The sequence below is a fragment of the Thermobia domestica genome, chromosome 14, assembly GCF_964235325.1.
Source record: "Thermobia domestica chromosome 14, izTheDome1.hap1.1, whole genome shotgun sequence".
In the NCBI taxonomy this organism is placed as follows: Eukaryota; Metazoa; Arthropoda; class Insecta; order Zygentoma; family Lepismatidae; genus Thermobia; species Thermobia domestica.
The window spans coordinates 127,742,730-127,759,541 of record NC_137467.1 but is presented as its reverse complement, the minus strand read 5'-3'; the positions used below and the strand labels follow the sequence as shown (position 1 = coordinate 127,759,541).

At 36.9% G+C, this 16,812-nt stretch overlaps 14 non-coding genes across 14 annotated transcripts; 9 read left to right on the top strand and 5 right to left on the bottom strand.

The window, feature by feature from the left end:
- Positions 1-252: 252 nt before the first annotated feature.
- On the bottom strand, positions 253-325 carry TRNAV-AAC (transfer RNA valine (anticodon AAC)). The gene has a single exon. It is a non-coding gene; the product is annotated as a tRNA-Val (tRNA).
- Positions 326-2,172: 1,847 nt separating this feature from the next.
- TRNAN-GUU (transfer RNA asparagine (anticodon GUU)) lies at positions 2,173-2,246 on the top strand. Its single transcript has one exon. It is a non-coding gene; the product is annotated as a tRNA-Asn (tRNA).
- A 1,979-nt stretch (positions 2,247-4,225) lies between these two features.
- TRNAM-CAU (transfer RNA methionine (anticodon CAU)) lies at positions 4,226-4,297 on the top strand. The gene has a single exon. It is a non-coding gene; the product is annotated as a tRNA-Met (tRNA).
- Positions 4,298-5,947: 1,650 nt separating this feature from the next.
- On the bottom strand, positions 5,948-6,019 carry TRNAV-AAC (transfer RNA valine (anticodon AAC)). The gene has a single exon. It is a non-coding gene; the product is annotated as a tRNA-Val (tRNA).
- A 1,055-nt stretch (positions 6,020-7,074) lies between these two features.
- TRNAI-UAU (transfer RNA isoleucine (anticodon UAU)) lies at positions 7,075-7,146 on the top strand. The gene has a single exon. It is a non-coding gene; the product is annotated as a tRNA-Ile (tRNA).
- A 720-nt stretch (positions 7,147-7,866) lies between these two features.
- Positions 7,867-7,940, top strand: TRNAN-GUU (transfer RNA asparagine (anticodon GUU)). Its single transcript has one exon. It is a non-coding gene; the product is annotated as a tRNA-Asn (tRNA).
- Positions 7,941-8,797: 857 nt separating this feature from the next.
- TRNAV-AAC (transfer RNA valine (anticodon AAC)) lies at positions 8,798-8,870 on the bottom strand. The gene has a single exon. It is a non-coding gene; the product is annotated as a tRNA-Val (tRNA).
- Positions 8,871-10,699: 1,829 nt separating this feature from the next.
- Positions 10,700-10,773, top strand: TRNAN-GUU (transfer RNA asparagine (anticodon GUU)). The gene has a single exon. It is a non-coding gene; the product is annotated as a tRNA-Asn (tRNA).
- An 857-nt stretch (positions 10,774-11,630) lies between these two features.
- On the bottom strand, positions 11,631-11,702 carry TRNAV-AAC (transfer RNA valine (anticodon AAC)). Its single transcript has one exon. It is a non-coding gene; the product is annotated as a tRNA-Val (tRNA).
- A 1,055-nt stretch (positions 11,703-12,757) lies between these two features.
- On the top strand, positions 12,758-12,829 carry TRNAM-CAU (transfer RNA methionine (anticodon CAU)). The gene has a single exon. It is a non-coding gene; the product is annotated as a tRNA-Met (tRNA).
- A 720-nt stretch (positions 12,830-13,549) lies between these two features.
- TRNAN-GUU (transfer RNA asparagine (anticodon GUU)) lies at positions 13,550-13,623 on the top strand. The gene has a single exon. It is a non-coding gene; the product is annotated as a tRNA-Asn (tRNA).
- Positions 13,624-14,480: 857 nt separating this feature from the next.
- On the bottom strand, positions 14,481-14,553 carry TRNAV-AAC (transfer RNA valine (anticodon AAC)). Its single transcript has one exon. It is a non-coding gene; the product is annotated as a tRNA-Val (tRNA).
- Positions 14,554-15,591: 1,038 nt separating this feature from the next.
- Positions 15,592-15,663, top strand: TRNAI-UAU (transfer RNA isoleucine (anticodon UAU)). Its single transcript has one exon. It is a non-coding gene; the product is annotated as a tRNA-Ile (tRNA).
- Positions 15,664-16,383: 720 nt separating this feature from the next.
- Positions 16,384-16,457, top strand: TRNAN-GUU (transfer RNA asparagine (anticodon GUU)). The gene has a single exon. It is a non-coding gene; the product is annotated as a tRNA-Asn (tRNA).
- Positions 16,458-16,812: the final 355 nt, after the last annotated feature.

The following is a 16,812-nucleotide window of genomic DNA, read 5'->3' as shown; positions in this document are numbered from 1 at the left end:
TCTCTTAACATTTCATACAAAAACTCGAAATTTTTTCTTCTCAGTATATGCTTACTTCACTTTTGCTAGCCTTACTTTTATTTAATATTCGCACTTCCCTTAATAATTACATGTAATGTAATAGTAAAATAAGGGAATCGCATGTTGTATATGATAGAATAGCATAGGTACTGCCTTGAAGGCATATTAAGGTTGACTGTGAAAGTGCAGAGCACCATTCGTTAATATAGACGTAATAAAATAAAACATCAGTGTGCTCGCCAGGGATCGAACCTGGGACCTTCCGCGTGTTAGGCGGATGTGATAACCACTACACCACGAGCACACATATTGATGATTGCTTATACTCAAGCAAAACAATGGAAGAATGTTCACGTGAAGTAGGGAACACATGCGTGACTTCTTGCGACCTGTACTCATATTTCGTATAAACTAATATTTGTAAAACACGAGATTGGATTACCCACAATTTTGCATGCGAAAACCATACTCAAACGTCTATTACACTTACCTGAAAAATGAGAGACCACGGCTAAGTGCAGGGCAGTATCTAACACTTTTACCGTTCGGCATATTATTCGCACAACATATTTTGAGTCTCTCGTTTTGTTTTCTATAGCAATGCCTTTGTAAATGAAACAAACCTAGTAAACACAGCACGAAAAATAACCCATTTTAGTTTTACACAAAGAGGAGCGTTGCAAAGGTCGCGATGTAGTACTGCATCACCATTGCCATCAGTAATGATTCACCTTACATTTGTAGACAGCCTTTTATTTCCGTTTACCATACTTTATTCTCAATTTCTAAAAATATGCCGCTTGCGACCTATGGGCCGTGCGTAAATTGGATCTTTCCATTCTAAATCTGTTATCCAGCTATCTGGACTGCCACATACTATGACGGGGAAGGACGCTTTGTGTTTAGGAGTTTGTACGACAGCGAATGACATACCAATCAAGTCCTGACGGGTTCATTTGGTTACATCAATGTAGCCAATTTGGTAATTGAATTAGTTGATCTGGCGATTATTGACATGAAAAATTTAGAAGATTACAAGTTAGGAAAAACATATATCTTATGTAAGAAATACAGACGTGAAAACGGAGATTCTCCAACTTAAATAACTAATCTGAAATCTGTGGCAAGTTTCGATTGTTTGTAGTTATTGTACGATATTATTAATTGGTATCAGTGAAATATGATGAAGAGCGAAGAGAATGAAAATAGAACAGTGAGACCGCTCAAGAAACACTACTGCTCTCTGTTTTACTCAGTTACTACATTGTGTGTTATATATTGCTCATAATGTACTGCAATCTGCTAATACAAAACAACAATAATGAATTTGGATAGTCAAACAGTATATTATCAAACAGCAGCAGAGTGGCGCAATGGAAGCGTGCTGGGCCCATAACCCAGAGGTCTGTGGATCGAAACCACGCTCTGCTAATTCATTTTGCTTCTCGCATAGTTAAGAAATCACGAAGGAAATTGCATTTTGAAGACAAGTTCAGTATGGGTAACGCCTCCCTTCATATAATTATATATGATTCGGAAATCTCGTTTAGAACAATCTGAAAAGTCTTTACTTAGTAGTTCTGGAGAAAATGTTAACATGAAATCGCGTAAAGGTGCTGCTGACGTTATGTTTTAAATTTTTAAAAATTTTCAAAATTGAGATGAGAAAAGTATTATTACTACGCTCTCACATTCCTAGTACGCATAAAATCCTTTTATATAAAGAAACACTGCCCATAGAGAGAGTAAATAAACAACGCACAAATATCCCACATACTTGATATACGAAGTGTGCAACCCACATAAATAATATAATAGAACAACATGATCTCAAAGTGTAAGAAGCTCACATTTTTGAGTGAATTGGATCAATGAGAACGATATTGACAAAAGGAAAGTCATTTGTCAGTTAATCATGAAAAGGATTTAATTATAGCAGGAGGAATTTGGAAAAGAGAAAGAAGATTCGTCGTTTTAGTAAAAGTGAATATGTAGAATTACATACAGCAATTTTCAGAAATAAATAGTTATAGCTTTATCAAAGGGTGTTGATAAATTACTTTTCACATTATCATATCGCGTATTCAAAGTAGACTAGAGGCGTTTTGTGGTGCTGTAGTATTGCGAAACAGCGCTCAAATAAGATAGTGAGCCTCCGTGGCGCAATCGGCTAGCGCGTTCGGCTGTTAATCGAAAGGTTGGTGGTTGGAGCCCACCCGGGGGCGATAGTTTTAGTTATCCCTGCTATATTAATTCGAAATGTACTAATGAAATAATCATCAATAATGTCAAAGTTGTATATGAAAACTCGTCACCTAAGATCTTCGGCTAAATTATTAACTTGAGTAGCGATAATTAAATCTAACTCTTAGCTCCTTTCCCTGAATTTAATTCGACAGCATCTTCCATCACATGAGTTAGGTAAGTTTTTAGCTGTGCAATGTCCAGCTCTTTGTCATTGGATCCTTTTCCAACAAGTCCTTATCTTGAATTCTTATTGATAGGGGGCACGACGGATCACTGCTAGAGCGATTACCCCTGGTTCGATCGCCAGCCAATTTTGTGGTGGACAACATCGTGTCCGTTGGTTTTCTGATATACTCCTAGTTCCTCTCATTCTACTAATTCTTCCATAACCATTCGTTTGTTTTAATCGTAGTCCCCATTAGTCTCAAGAACATAACAGACGGACCTTAAATTCAAAGATGCCATTTCTTATTCGTATTTAAGCCCATATTTCAAAAGTGGCTTATTATTTTAAATTTCTTGCATTTTGTCCGCTCTCCTGACTCATCTATCATAATCTACACAATATCATTTCATGACTGTCTCTTAACATTTCATACAAAAACTCGAAAATATTGTTCTTCTCCGTATATGCTTACTTCACTTTTGCTAGCCTTACTTTTATTTAATATTCGCACTTCCCTTAATAATTATATGTAATGTCATAGTAAAATAAGGGAATCGCATGTTGTATATGATAGAATAGCATAAGTACTGCCTTGAAGGCATATTAAGGTTGACTGTGAAAGTGCAGAGCACCATTCGTTAATATAGACGTAATAAAATAAAACATCAGTGTGCTCGGCCCGGATCGAACCTGGGACCTTCCGCGTGTTAGGCGGATGTGATAACCACTATACCACGAGCACACACATTGATGATTGCTTATACTCAAGCAAAACAATGGAAGAATGTTCACGTGAAGTAGGGAACACATGCGTGACTTCTTGCGACCTGTACTCATATTTCGTATAAACTAATATTTGTAAAACACGAGATTGGATTACCCACAATTTTGCATGCGAAAACCATACTAAAACGTCTATTACACTTACCTGAAAAATGAGAGATCACGGCTAAGTGCAGGGCAGTATCTAACACATTTACCGTTCGGCATATTATTCGCACAACATATTTTGAGTCTCTCGTTTTGTTTTCTATAGCAATGCCTTTGTAAATGAAACAAACCTAGTAAAAACAGCACGAAAAATAACCCATTTTAGTTTTACACAAAGAGGAGCGTTGCAAAGGCCGCGATGTAGTACTGCATCACCATTGCCATCAGTAATAATTCACCTTACATTTGTAGACAGCCTCTTATTTCCGTTTACCATACTTTATTCTCAAAATCTAAAAATATGCCCCTTGGAACCTATGGGCCGTGCGTAAATTGGATCTTTCCATTCTGTTATCCAACTATCTGGACTGCCACATACTATGACGGGGAAGGACGCTTTGTGTTTAGGAGTTTGTACGACAGCGAATGACATACCAATCAAGTCCTGACGGGTTCATTTGGTTACATCAATGTAGCCAATTTGGTAATTGAATTAGTTGATCTGGCGATTATTGGCATGAAAAATTTAGAAGAATACAACTTATGAAAAACATATATCTTATGTAAGAAATACAGACGTGAAAACGGAGATTCTCCAACTTAAATAACTAATCTGAAATCTGTGGCAAGTTTCGATTCTTTGTAGTTATTGTACGATATTATTAATTGGTATCAGTGAAATATGATGAAGAGCGAAGAGAATGAAAATAGAACAGTGAGACCGCTCAAGAAACACTACTGCTCTCTGTTTTACTCAGTTACTACATTGTGTGTTATATATTGCTCATAATGTACTGCAATCTGCTAATACAAAATAACAATAATGAATTTGGATAGTCAAACAGTATATTATCAAACAGCAGCAGAGTGGCGCAGTGGAAGCGTGCTGGGCCCATAACCCAGAGGTCCGTGGATCGAAACCACGCTCTGCTAATTCATTTTGCTTCTCACATAGTTAAGAAATCACGAAGGAAATTGCATTTTGAAGACAAGTTCAGTATGGGTAACGCCTCCCTTCATATAATTATATATGATTCGGAAATCTCGTTTAGAACAATCTGAGCAGTCTTTACTTAGTAGTTCTGGAGAAAATGTTAACATGAAATCGCGTAAAGGTGCTGCTGCCGTTATGTTTTAAGTTTTTAAAAATTTTCAAAATTGAGATGAGAAAAGTATTATTACTACGCTCTCACATGCCTAGTACGCATAAAATCCTTTTATATAAAGAAACACTGCCCATAGAGAGAGTAAATAAACAACGCACAAATATCCCACATACTTGATATACGAAGTGTGCAACCCACATAAATAATATAATAGAACAACATGATCTCAAAGTGTAAGAAGCTCACATTGTTGAGTGAATTGGATCAATGAGAAGGATATTGACAAAAGGAAAGTCATTTGTCAGTTAATCATGAAAAGGATTTAATTATAGCAGGAGGAATTTGGAAAAGAGAAAGAAGATTCGTCGTTTTAGTAAAAGTGAATATGTAGAATTACATACAGCAATTTTCAGAAATAAATAGTTATAGCTTTATCAAAGGGTGTTGATAAATTACTTTTCACATTATCATATCTCGTATTCAAAGGAGAGTAGAGGCGTGTTGTGGTGCTGTAGTATTGCGAAACAGCGCTCAAATAAGAGAGTGGGCCTCCGTGGCACAATCGGCTAGCGCGTTCGGCTGTTAACCGAAAAGTTGGCGGTTCGAGCCCACCCGCGGGCGATAGTTTAGTTATCCCTGCTATATTAATTCGAAATGTATTAATGAAATAATCATCAATAATGTCAAAGTTGTATACGAAAACTCGTCACCTAAGATCTTCGGCTGGATTATTAACTTTAGTAGCGAAAATCAAATCTAACTCTTAGCTCCTTTCCCTGAATTTAATTCGACAGCAGCATCCATCACATGAGTTGGGTAAGTTTTTAGCTATGCAATTTCCAGCTCTTTGTCATTGGATCCTTTTCCAACAAGTTCTTATCTTGAATTCTTATTGATAGGGGGCACGACGGATCACTGCCAGAACGATTACCCCTGGTTCGATCGCCAGCCAATTTTGTGGTGGACAACATCGTGTCCGTTGGTTTTCTGATATACTCCTAGTTCCTCTCATTCTACTAATTCTTCCATAACCATTCGTTTGTTTTAATCGTAGTCCCCATTAGTCTCAAGAACATAACAGACGGACCTTAAATTCAAAGATGCCATTCCTTATTCGTATTTAAGCCCATATTTCAAAAGTGGCTTATTATTTTAAATTTCTTGCATTTTGTCCGCTCTCCTGACTCATCTATCATAATCTACACAATATCATTTCATGACTGTCTCTTAACATTTCATACAAAAACTCGAAAATATTGTTCTTCTCCGTATATGCTTACTTCACTTTTGCTAGCCTTACTTTTATTTAATATTCGCACTTCCCTTAATAATTACATGTAATGTCATAGTAAAATAAGGGAATCGCATGTTGTATATGATAGAATAGCATAGGTACTGCCTTGAAGGCATATTAAGGTTGACTGTGAAAGTGCAGAGCACCATTCGTTAATATAGACGTAACAAAATAAAACATCAGTGTGCTCGGCAGGGATCGAACCTGAACCTTCCGCGTGTTAGGCGGATGTGATAACCACTACACCACGAGCACACACATTGATGATTGCTTATACTCAAGCAAAACAATGGAAGAATGTTCACGTGAAGTAGGGAACACATGCGTGACTTCTTGCGACCTGTACTCATATTTCGTATAAACTAATATTTGTAAAACACGAGATTGGATTACCCACAATTTTGCATGCGAAAACCATACTCAAACGTCTATTACACTTACCTGAAAAATGAGAGATCGCGGCTAAGTGTAGGGCAGTATCTAACACATTTACCGTTCGGCATATTATTCGCACAACATATTTTGAGTCTCTCGTTTTGTTTTCTATAGCAATGCCTTTGTAAATGAAACAAACCTAGTAAACACAGCACGAAAAATAACCCATTTTAGTTTTACACAAAGAGGAGCGTTGCAAAGGTCGCGATGTAGTACTGCATCACCATTGCCATCAGTAATAATTCACCTTACATTTGTAGACAGCCTCTTATTTCCGCTTACCATACTTTATTCTCAAAATCTAAAAATATGCCCCTTGGAACCTATGGGCCCTGCGTAAATTGGATCTTTCCATTCTAACTCTGTATTCCTACTATCTGGACTGCCACATACTATGACGGGGAAGGACGCTTTGTGTTTAGGAGTTTGTACGACAGCGAATGACATACCAACCAAATCCTGACGGGTTCATTTGGTTACATCAATGTAGCCAATTTGGTAATTGAATTAGTTGATCTGGCGATTATTGGCATGAAAAATTTAGAAGAATACAACTTATGAAAAACATATATCTTATGTAAGAAATACAGACGTGAAAACGGAGATTCTCCAACTTAAATAACTAATCTGAAATCTGTGGCAAGTTTCGATTCTTTGTAGTTATTGTACGATATTATTAATTGGTATCAGTGAAATATGATGAAGAGCGAAGAGAATGAAAATAGAACAGTGAGACCGCTCAAGAAACACTACTGCTCTCTGTTTTACTCAGTTACTACATTGTGTGTTATATATTGCTCATAATGTACTGCAATCTGCTAATACAAAATAACAATAATGAATTTGGATAGTCAAACAGTATATTATCAAACAGCAGCAGAGTGGCGCAGTGGAAGCGTGCTGGGCATATAACCCAGAGGTCCGTGGATCGAAACCACGCTCTGCTAGTTCATCTTGCTTCTCACATAGTTAAGAAATCACGAAGGAAATTGCATTTTGAAGACAAGTTCAGTATGGGTAACGCCTCCCTTCATATAATTATATATGATTCGGAAATCTCGTTTAGAACAATCTGAGCAGTCTTTACTTAGTAGTTCTGGAGAAAATGTTAACATGAAATCGCGTAAAGGTGCTGCTGCCGTTATGTTTTAAATTTTTAAAAATTTTCAAAATTGAGATGAGAAAAGTATTATTACTACGCTCTCACATGCCTAGTACGCATAAAATCCTTTTATATAAAGAAACACTGCCCATAGAGAGAGTAAATAAACAACGCACAAATATCCCACATACTTGATATACGAAGTGTGCAACCCACATAAATAATATAATAGAACAACATGATCTCAAAGTGTAAGAAGCTCACATTTTTGAGTGAATTGGATCAATGAGAAGGATATTGACAAAAGGAAAGTCATTTGTCAGTTAATCATGAAAAGGACTTAATTATAGCAGGAGGAATTTGGAAAAGAGAAAGAAGATTCGTCGTTTTAGTAAAAGTGAATATGTAGAATTACATACAGCAATTTTCAGAAATAAATAGTTATAGCTTTATCAAAGGGTGTTGATAAATTACTTTTCACATTATCATATCGCGTATTCAAAATAGAGTAGAGGCGTGTTGTGGTGCTGTAGTATTGCGAAACAGCGCTCAAATAAGATAGTGGGCCTCCGTGGCGCAATCGGCTAGCGCGTTCGGCTGTTAATCGAAAGGTTGGTGGTTCGAGCCCACCCGGGGGCGATAGTTTTAGTTATCCCTGCTATATTAGTTCGAAATGTACTAATGAAATAATCATCAATAATGTCAAAGTTGTATATGAAAACTCGTCACCTAAGATCTTCGGCTAAATTATTAACTTTAGTAGCGATAATCAAATCTAACTCTTAGCTCCTTTCCCTGAATTTAATGCGACAGCATCATCCATCACATGAGTTGGGTAAGTTTTTAGCTGTGCAATTTCCAGCTCTTTCTCATTGGATCCTTTTCCAACAAGTTCTCATCTTGAATTCTTATTGATAGGGGGCACGACGGATCACTGCTAGGGCGATTACCCCTGGTTCGATCGCCAGCCAATTTTGTGGTGGACAACATCGTGTCCGTTGGTTTTCTGATATACTCCTAGTTCCTCTCATTCTACTAATTCTTCCATAACCATTCGTTTGTTTTAATCGTAGTCCCCATTAGTCTCAAGAACATAACAGACGGACCTTAAATTCAAAGATGCCATTTCTTATTCGTATTTAAGCCCATATTTCAAAAGTGGCTTATTATTTTAAATTTCTTGCAATTTGTCCGCTCTCCTGACTCATCTATCATAATCTACACAATATCATTTCATGACTGTCTCTTAACATTTCATACAAAAACTCGAAAATATTGTTCTTCTCCGTATATGCTTACTTCACTTTTGCTAGCCTTACTTTTATTTAATATTCGCACTTCCCTTAATTATTACATGTAATGTCATAGTAAAATAAGGGAATCGCATGTTGTATATGATAGAATAGCATAGGTACTGCCTTGAAGGCATATTAAGGTTAACTGTGAAAGTGCAGAGCACAATTCGTTAATATAGACGTAATAAAATAAAACATCAGTGTGCTCGCCAGGGATCGAACCGGGGACCTTCTGCGTGTTAGGCGGATGTGATAACCACTACACCACGAGCACACACATTGATGGTTGCTTATACTCAAGCAAAACAATGGAAGAATGTTCACGTGAAGTACGGAACACATGCGTGACTTCTTGCGACCTGTACTCATATTTCGTATAAACTAATATTTGTAAAACACGAGATTGGATTACTTACAATTTTGCATGCGAAAACCATACTCAAACGTCTATTACACTTACCTGAAAAATGAGAGATCACGCCTAAGTGCAGGGCAGTATCTAACACATTTACCGTTCGGCATATTATTCGCACAACATATTTTGAGTCTCTCGTTTTGTTTTCTATAGTAAATGAAACAAACCTAGTAAAAACAGCACGAAAAATAACCCATTTTAGTTTTACACAAAGAGGAGCGTTGCAAAGGTCGCGATGTAGTACTGCATCACCATTGCCATCAGTAATGATTCACCTTACATTTGTAGACAGCCTCTTATTTCCGTTTACCATACTTTATTCTCAAAATCTAAAAATATGCCCCTTGGGACCTATGGGCCGTGCGTAAATTGGATCTTTCCATTCTGTTATCCCACTATCTGGACTGCCACATACTATGACGGGGAAGGACGCTTTGTGTTTAGGAGTTTGTACGACAGCGAATGACATACCAATCAAGTCCTGACGGGTTCATTGGGTTACATCATTGTAGCCAATTTGGTAATTGAATTAGTTGATCTGGCGATTATTGACATGAAAAATTTAGAAGATTACAAGTTAGGAAAAACATATATCTTATGTAAGAAATACAGACTTGAAAACGGAGATTCTCCAACTTAAATAACTAATCTGAAATCTGTGGCAAGTTTCGATTCTTTGTAGTTATTGTACGATATTATTAATTGGTATCAGTGAAATATGATGAAGAGCGAAGAGAATGAAAATAGAACAGTGAGACCGCTCAAGAAACACTACTGCTCTCTGTTTTACTCAGTTACTACATTGTGTGTTATATATTGCTCATAATGTACTGCAATCTGCTAATACAAAATAACAATAATGAATTTGGATAGTCAAACAGTATATTATCAAACAGCAGCAGAGTGGCGCAGTGGAGCGTGCTGGGCCCATAACCCAGAGGTCCGTGGATCGAAACCACGCTCTGCTAGTTCATCTTGCTTCTCACATAGTTAAGAAATCACGAAGGAAATTGCATTTTGAAGACAAGTTCAGTATGGGTAACGCCTCCCTTCATATAATTATATATGATTCGGAAATCTCGTTTAGAACAATCTGAGCAGTCTTTACTTAGTAGTTCTGGAGAAAATGTTAACATGAAATCGCGTAAAGGTGCTGCTGCCGTTATGTTTTAAATTTTTAAAAATTTTCAAAATTGAGATGAGAAAAGTATTATTACTACGCTCTCACATGCCTAGTACGCATAAAATCCTTTTATATAAAGAAACACTGCCCATAGAGAGAGTAAATAAACAACGCACAAATATCCCACATACTTGATATACGAAGTGTGCAACCCACGTAAATAATATAATAGAACAACATGATCTCAAAGTGTAAGAAGCTCACATTTTTGAGTGAATTGGATCAATGAGAAGGATATTGACAAAAGGAAAGTCATTTGTCAGTTAATCATGAAAAGGACTTAATTATAGCAGGAGGAATTTGGAAAAGAGAAAGAAGATTCGTCGTTTTAGTAAAAGTGAATATGTAGAATTACATACAGCAATTTTCAGAAATAAATAGTTATAGCTTTATCAAAGGGTGTTGATAAATTACTTTTCACATTATCATATCGCGTATTCAAAATAGAGTAGAGGCGTGTTGTGGTGCTGTAGTATTGCGAAACAGCGCTCAAATAAGATAGTGGGCCTCCGTGGCGCAATCGGCTAGCGCGTTCGGCTGTTAATCGAAAGGTTGGTGGTTCGAGCCCACCCGGGGGCGATAGTTTTAGTTATCCCTGCTATATTAGTTCGAAATGTACTAATGAAATAATCATCAATAATGTCAAAGTTGTATATGAAAACTCGTCACCTAAGATCTTCGGCTAAATTATTAACTTTAGTAGCGATAATCAAATCTAACTCTTAGCTCCTTTCCCTGAATTTAATTCGACAGCATCATCCATCACATGAGTTGGGTAAGTTTTTAGCTGTGCAATTTCCAGCTCCTTGTCATTGGATCCTTTTCCAACAAGTTCTTATCTTGAATTCTTATTGATAGGGGGCACGACGGATCACTGCCAGAGCGATTACCCCTGGTTCGATCGCCAGCCAATTTTGTGGTGGACAACATCGTGTCCGTTGGTTTTCTGATATACTCCTAGTTCCTCTCATTCTACTAATTCTTCCATAACCATTCGTTTGTTTTAATCGTAGTCCCCATTAGTCTCAAGAACATAACAGACGGACCTTAAATTCAAAGATGCCATTTCTTATTCGTATTTAAGCCCATATTTCAAAAGTGGCTTATTATTTTAAATTTCTTGCATTTTGTCCGCTCTCCTGACTCATCTATCATAATCTACACAATATCATTTCATGACTGTCTCTTAAGATTTCATACAAAAACTCGAAAATATTGTTCTTCTCCGTATATGCTTACTTCACTTTTGCTAGCCTTACTTTTATTTAATATTCGCACTTCCCTTAATAATTACATGTAATGTCATAGTAAAATAAGGGAATCGCATGTTGTATATGATAGAATAGCATAGGTACTGCCTTGAAGGCATATTAAGGTTGACTGTGAAAGTGCAGAGCACCATTCGTTAATATAGACGTAACAAAATAAAACATCAGTGTGCTCGGCAGGGATCGAACCTGAACCTTCCGCGTGTTAGGCGGATGTGATAACCACTACACCACGAGCACACACATTGATGATTGCTTATACTCAAGCAAAACAATGGAAGAATGTTCACCTGAAGTAGGGAACACATGCGTGACTTCTTGCGACCTGTACTCATATTTCGTATAAACTAATATTTGTAAAACACGAGATTGGATTACCCACAATTTTGCATGCGAAAACCATACTCAAACGTCTATTACACTTACCTGAAAAATGAGAGATCGCGGCTAAGTGTAGGGCAGTATCTAACACATTTACCGTTCGGCATATTATTCGCACAACATATTTTGAGTCTCTCGTTTTGTTTTCTATAGCAATGCCTTTGTAAATGAAACAAACCTAGTAAAAACAGCACGAAAAATAACCCATTTTAGTTTTACACAAAGAGGAGCGTTGCAAAGGTCGCGATGTAGTACTGCATCACCATTGCCATCAGTAATAATTCACCTTACATTTGTAGACAGCCTCTTATTTCCGTTTACCATACTTTATTCTCAAAATCTAAAAATATGCCCCTTGGAACCTATGGGCCGTGCGTAAATTGGATCTTTCCATTCTAACTCTGTATTCCTACTATCTGGACTGCCACATACTATGACGGGGAAGGACGCTTTGTGTTTAGGAGTTTGTACGACAGCGAATGACATACCAATCAAGTCCTGACGGGTTCATTTGGTTACATCAATGTAGCCAATTTGGTAATTGAATTAGTTGATCTGGCGATTATTGGCATGAAAAATTTAGAAGAATACAACTTATGAAAAACATATATCTTATGTAAGAAATACAGACGTGAAAACGGAGATTCTCCAACTTAAATAACTAATCTGAAATCTGTGGCAAGTTTCGATTCTTTATAGTTATTGTACGATATTATTAATTGGTATCAGTGAAATATGATGAAGAGCGAAGAGAATGAAAATAGAACAGTGAGACCGCTCAAGAAACACTACTGCTCTCTGTTTTACTCAGTTACTACATTGTGTGTTATATATTGCTCATAATGTACTGCAATCTGCTAATACAAAATAACAATAATGAATTTGGATAGTCAAACAGTATATTATCAAACAGCAGCAGAGTGGCGCAGTGAAAGCGTGCTGGGCCCATAACCCAGAGGTCCGTGGATCGAAACCACGCTCTGCTAGTTCATCTTGCTTCTCACATAGTTAAGAAATCACGAAGGAAATTGCATTTTGAAGACAAGTTCAGTATGGGTAACGCCTCCCTTCATATAATTATATATGATTCGGAAATCTCGTTTAGAACAATCTGAGCAGTCTTTACTTAGTAGTTCTGGAGAAAATGTTAACATGAAATCGCGTAAAGGTGCTGCTGCCGTTATGTTTTAAATTTTTAAAAATTTTCAAAATTGAGATGAGAAAAGTATTATTACTACGCTCTCACATGCCTAGTACGCATAAAATCCTTTTATATAAAGAAACACTGCCCATAGAGAGAGTAAATAAACAACGCACAAATATCCCACATACTTGATATACGAAGTGTGCAACCCACATAAATAATATAATAGAACAACATGATCTCAAAGTGTAAGAAGCTCACATTGTTGAGTGAATTGGATCAATGAGAAGGATATTGACAAAAGGAAAGTCATTTGTCAGTTAATCATGAAAAGGATTTAATTATAGCAGGAGGAATTTGGAAAAGAGAAAGAAGATTCGTCGTTTTAGTAAAAGTGAATATGTAGAATTACATACAGCAATTTTCAGAAATAAATAGTTATAGCTTTACCAAAGGGTGTTGATAAATTACTTTTCACATTATCATATCGCGTATTCAAAATAGAGTAGAGGCGTGTTGTGGTGCTGTAGTATTGCGAAACAGCGCTCAAATAAGATAGTGGGCCTCCGTGGCGCAATCGGCTAGCGCGTTCGGCTGTTAATCGAAAGGTTGGTGGTTCGAGCCCACCCGGGGGCGATAGTTTTAGTTATCCCTGCTATATTAGTTCGAAATGTACTAATGAAATAATCATCAATAATGTCAAAGTTGTATATGAAAACTCGTCACCTAAGATCTTCGGCTAAATTATTAACTTTAGTAGCGATAATCAAATCTAACTCTTAGCTCCTTTCCCTGAATTTAATTCGACAGCATCATCCATCACATGAGTTGGGTAAGTTTTTAGCTGTGCAATTTCCAGCTCTTTCTCATTGGATCCTTTTCCAACAAGTTCTCATCTTGAATTCTTATTGATAGGGGGCACGACGGATCACTGCTAGGGCGATTACCCCTGGTTCGATCGCCAGCCAATTTTGTGGTGGACAACATCGTGTCCGTTGGTTTTCTGATATACTCCTAGTTCCTCTCATTCTACTAATTCTTCCATAACCATTCGTTTGTTTTAATCGTAGTCCCCATTAGTCTCAAGAACATAACAGACGGACCTTAAATTCAAAGATGCCATTTCTTATTCGTATTTAAGCCCATATTTCAAAAGTGGCTTATTATTTTAAATTTCTTGCAATTTGTCCGCTCTCCTGACTCATCTATCATAATCTACACAATATCATTTCATGACTGTCTCTTAACATTTCATACAAAAACTCGAAAATATTGTTCTTTTCCGTATATGCTTACTTCACTTTTGCTAGCCTTACTTTTATTTAATATTCGCACTTCCCTTAATTATTACATGTAATGTCATAGTAAAATAAGGGAATCGCATGTTGTATATGATAGAATAGCATAGGTACTGCCTTGAAGGCATATTAAGGTTAACTGTGAAAGTGCAGAGCACCATTCGTTAATATAGACGTAATAAAATAAAACATCAGTGTGCTCGCCAGGGATGGAACCTGGGACCTTCCGCGTGTTAGGCGGATGTGATAACGACTACACCACGAGCACACACATTGATGATTGCTTATACTCAAGCAAAACAATGGAAGAATGTTCACGTGAAGTACGGAACACATGCGTGACTTCTTGCGACCTGTACTCATATTTCGTATAAACTAATATTTGTAAAACACGAGATTGGATTACCCACAATTTTGCATGCGAAAACCATACTCAAACGTCTATTACACTTACCTGAAAAATGAGAGATCACGCCTAAGTGCAGGGCAGTATCTAACACTTTTACCGTTCGGCATATTATTCGCACAACATATTTTGAGTCTCTCGTTTTGTTTTCTATAGTAAATGAAACAAACCTAGTAAAAACAGCACGAAAAATAACCCATTTTAGTTTTACACAAAGACGAGCGTTGCAAAGGTCGCGATGTAGTACTGCATCACCATTGCCATCAGTAATGATTCACCTTACATTTGTAGACAGCCTCTTATTTCCGTTTACCATACTTTATTCTCAAAATCTAAAAATATGCCCCTTGGGACCTATGGGCCGTGCGTAAATTGGATCTTTCCATTCTGTTATCCAACTATCTGGACTGCCACATACTATGACGGGGAAGGACGCTTTGTGTTTAAGAGTTTGTACGACAGCGAATGACATACCAATCAAGTCCTGACGGGTTCATTGGGTTACATCATTGTAGCCAATTTGATAATTGAATTAGTTGATCTGGCGATTATTGACATGAAAAATTTAGAAGATTACAAGTTAGGAAAAACATATATCTTATGTAAGAAATACAGACTTGAAAACGGAGATTCTCCAACTTAAATAACTAATCTGAAATCTGTGGCAAGTTTCGATTCTTTGTAGTTATTGTACGATATTATTAATTGGTATCAGTGAAATATGATGAAGAGCGAAGAGAATGAAAATAGAACAGTGAGACCGCTCAAGAAACACTACTGCTCTCTGTTTTACTCAGTTACTACATTGTGTGTTATATATTGCTCATAATGTACTGCAATCTGCTAATACAAAATAACAATAATGAATTTGGATAGTCAAACAGTATATTATCAAACAGCAGCAGAGTGGCGCAGTGGAAGCGTGCTGGGCCTATAACCCAGAGGTCCGTGGATCGAAACCACGCTCTGCTAGTTCATTTTGCTTCTCACATAGTTAAGAAATCACGAAGGAAATTGCATTTTGAAGACAAGTTCAGTATGGGTAACGCATCCCTTCATATAATTATATATGATTCGGAAATCTCGTTTAGAACAATCTGAGCAGTCTTTACTTAGTAGTTCTGGAGAAAATGTTAACATGAAATCGCGTAAAGGTGCTGCTGCCGTTATGTTTTAAATTTTTAAAAATTTTCAAAATTGAGATGAGAAAAGTATTATTACTACGCTCTCACATGCCTAGTACGCATAAAATCCTTTTATATAAAGAAACACTGCCCATAGAGAGAGTAAATAAACAACGCACAAATATCCCACATACTTGATATACGAAGTGTGCAACCCACATAAATAATATAATAGAACAACATGATCTCAAAGTGTAAGAAGCTCACATTTTTGAGTGAATTGGATCAATGAGAAGGATATTGACAAAAGGAAAGTCATTTGTCAGTTAATCATGAAAAGGACTTAATTATAGCAGGAGGAATTTGGAAAAGAGAAAGAAGATTCGTCGTTTTAGTAAAAGTGAATATGTAGAATTACATACAGCAATTTTCAGAAATAAATAGTTATAGCTTTATCAAAGGGTGTTGATAAATTACTTTTCACATTATCATATCGCGTATTCAAAATAGAGTAGAGGCGTGTTGTGGTGCTGTAGTATTGCGAAACAGCGCTCAAATAAGATAGTGGGCCTCCGTGGCGCAATCGGCTAGCGCGTTCGGCTGTTAATCGAAAGGTTGGTGGTTCGAGCCCACCCGGGGGCGATAGTTTTAGTTATCCCTGCTATATTAATTCGAAATGTACTAATGAAATAATCATCAATAATGTCAAAGTTGTATATGAAAACTCGTCACCTAAGATCTTCGGCTAAATTATTAACTTTAGTAGCGATAATCAAATCTAACTCTTAGCTCCTTTCCCTGAATTTAATTCGACAGCATCATCCATCACATGAGTTGGGTAAGTTTTTAGCTGTGCAATTTCCAGCTCTTTCTCATTGGATCCTTTTCCAACAAGTTCTCATCTTGAATTCTTATTGATAGGGGGCACGACGGATCACTGCTAGGGCGATTACCCCTGGTTCGATCGCCAGCCAATTTTGTGGTGGACAACATCGTG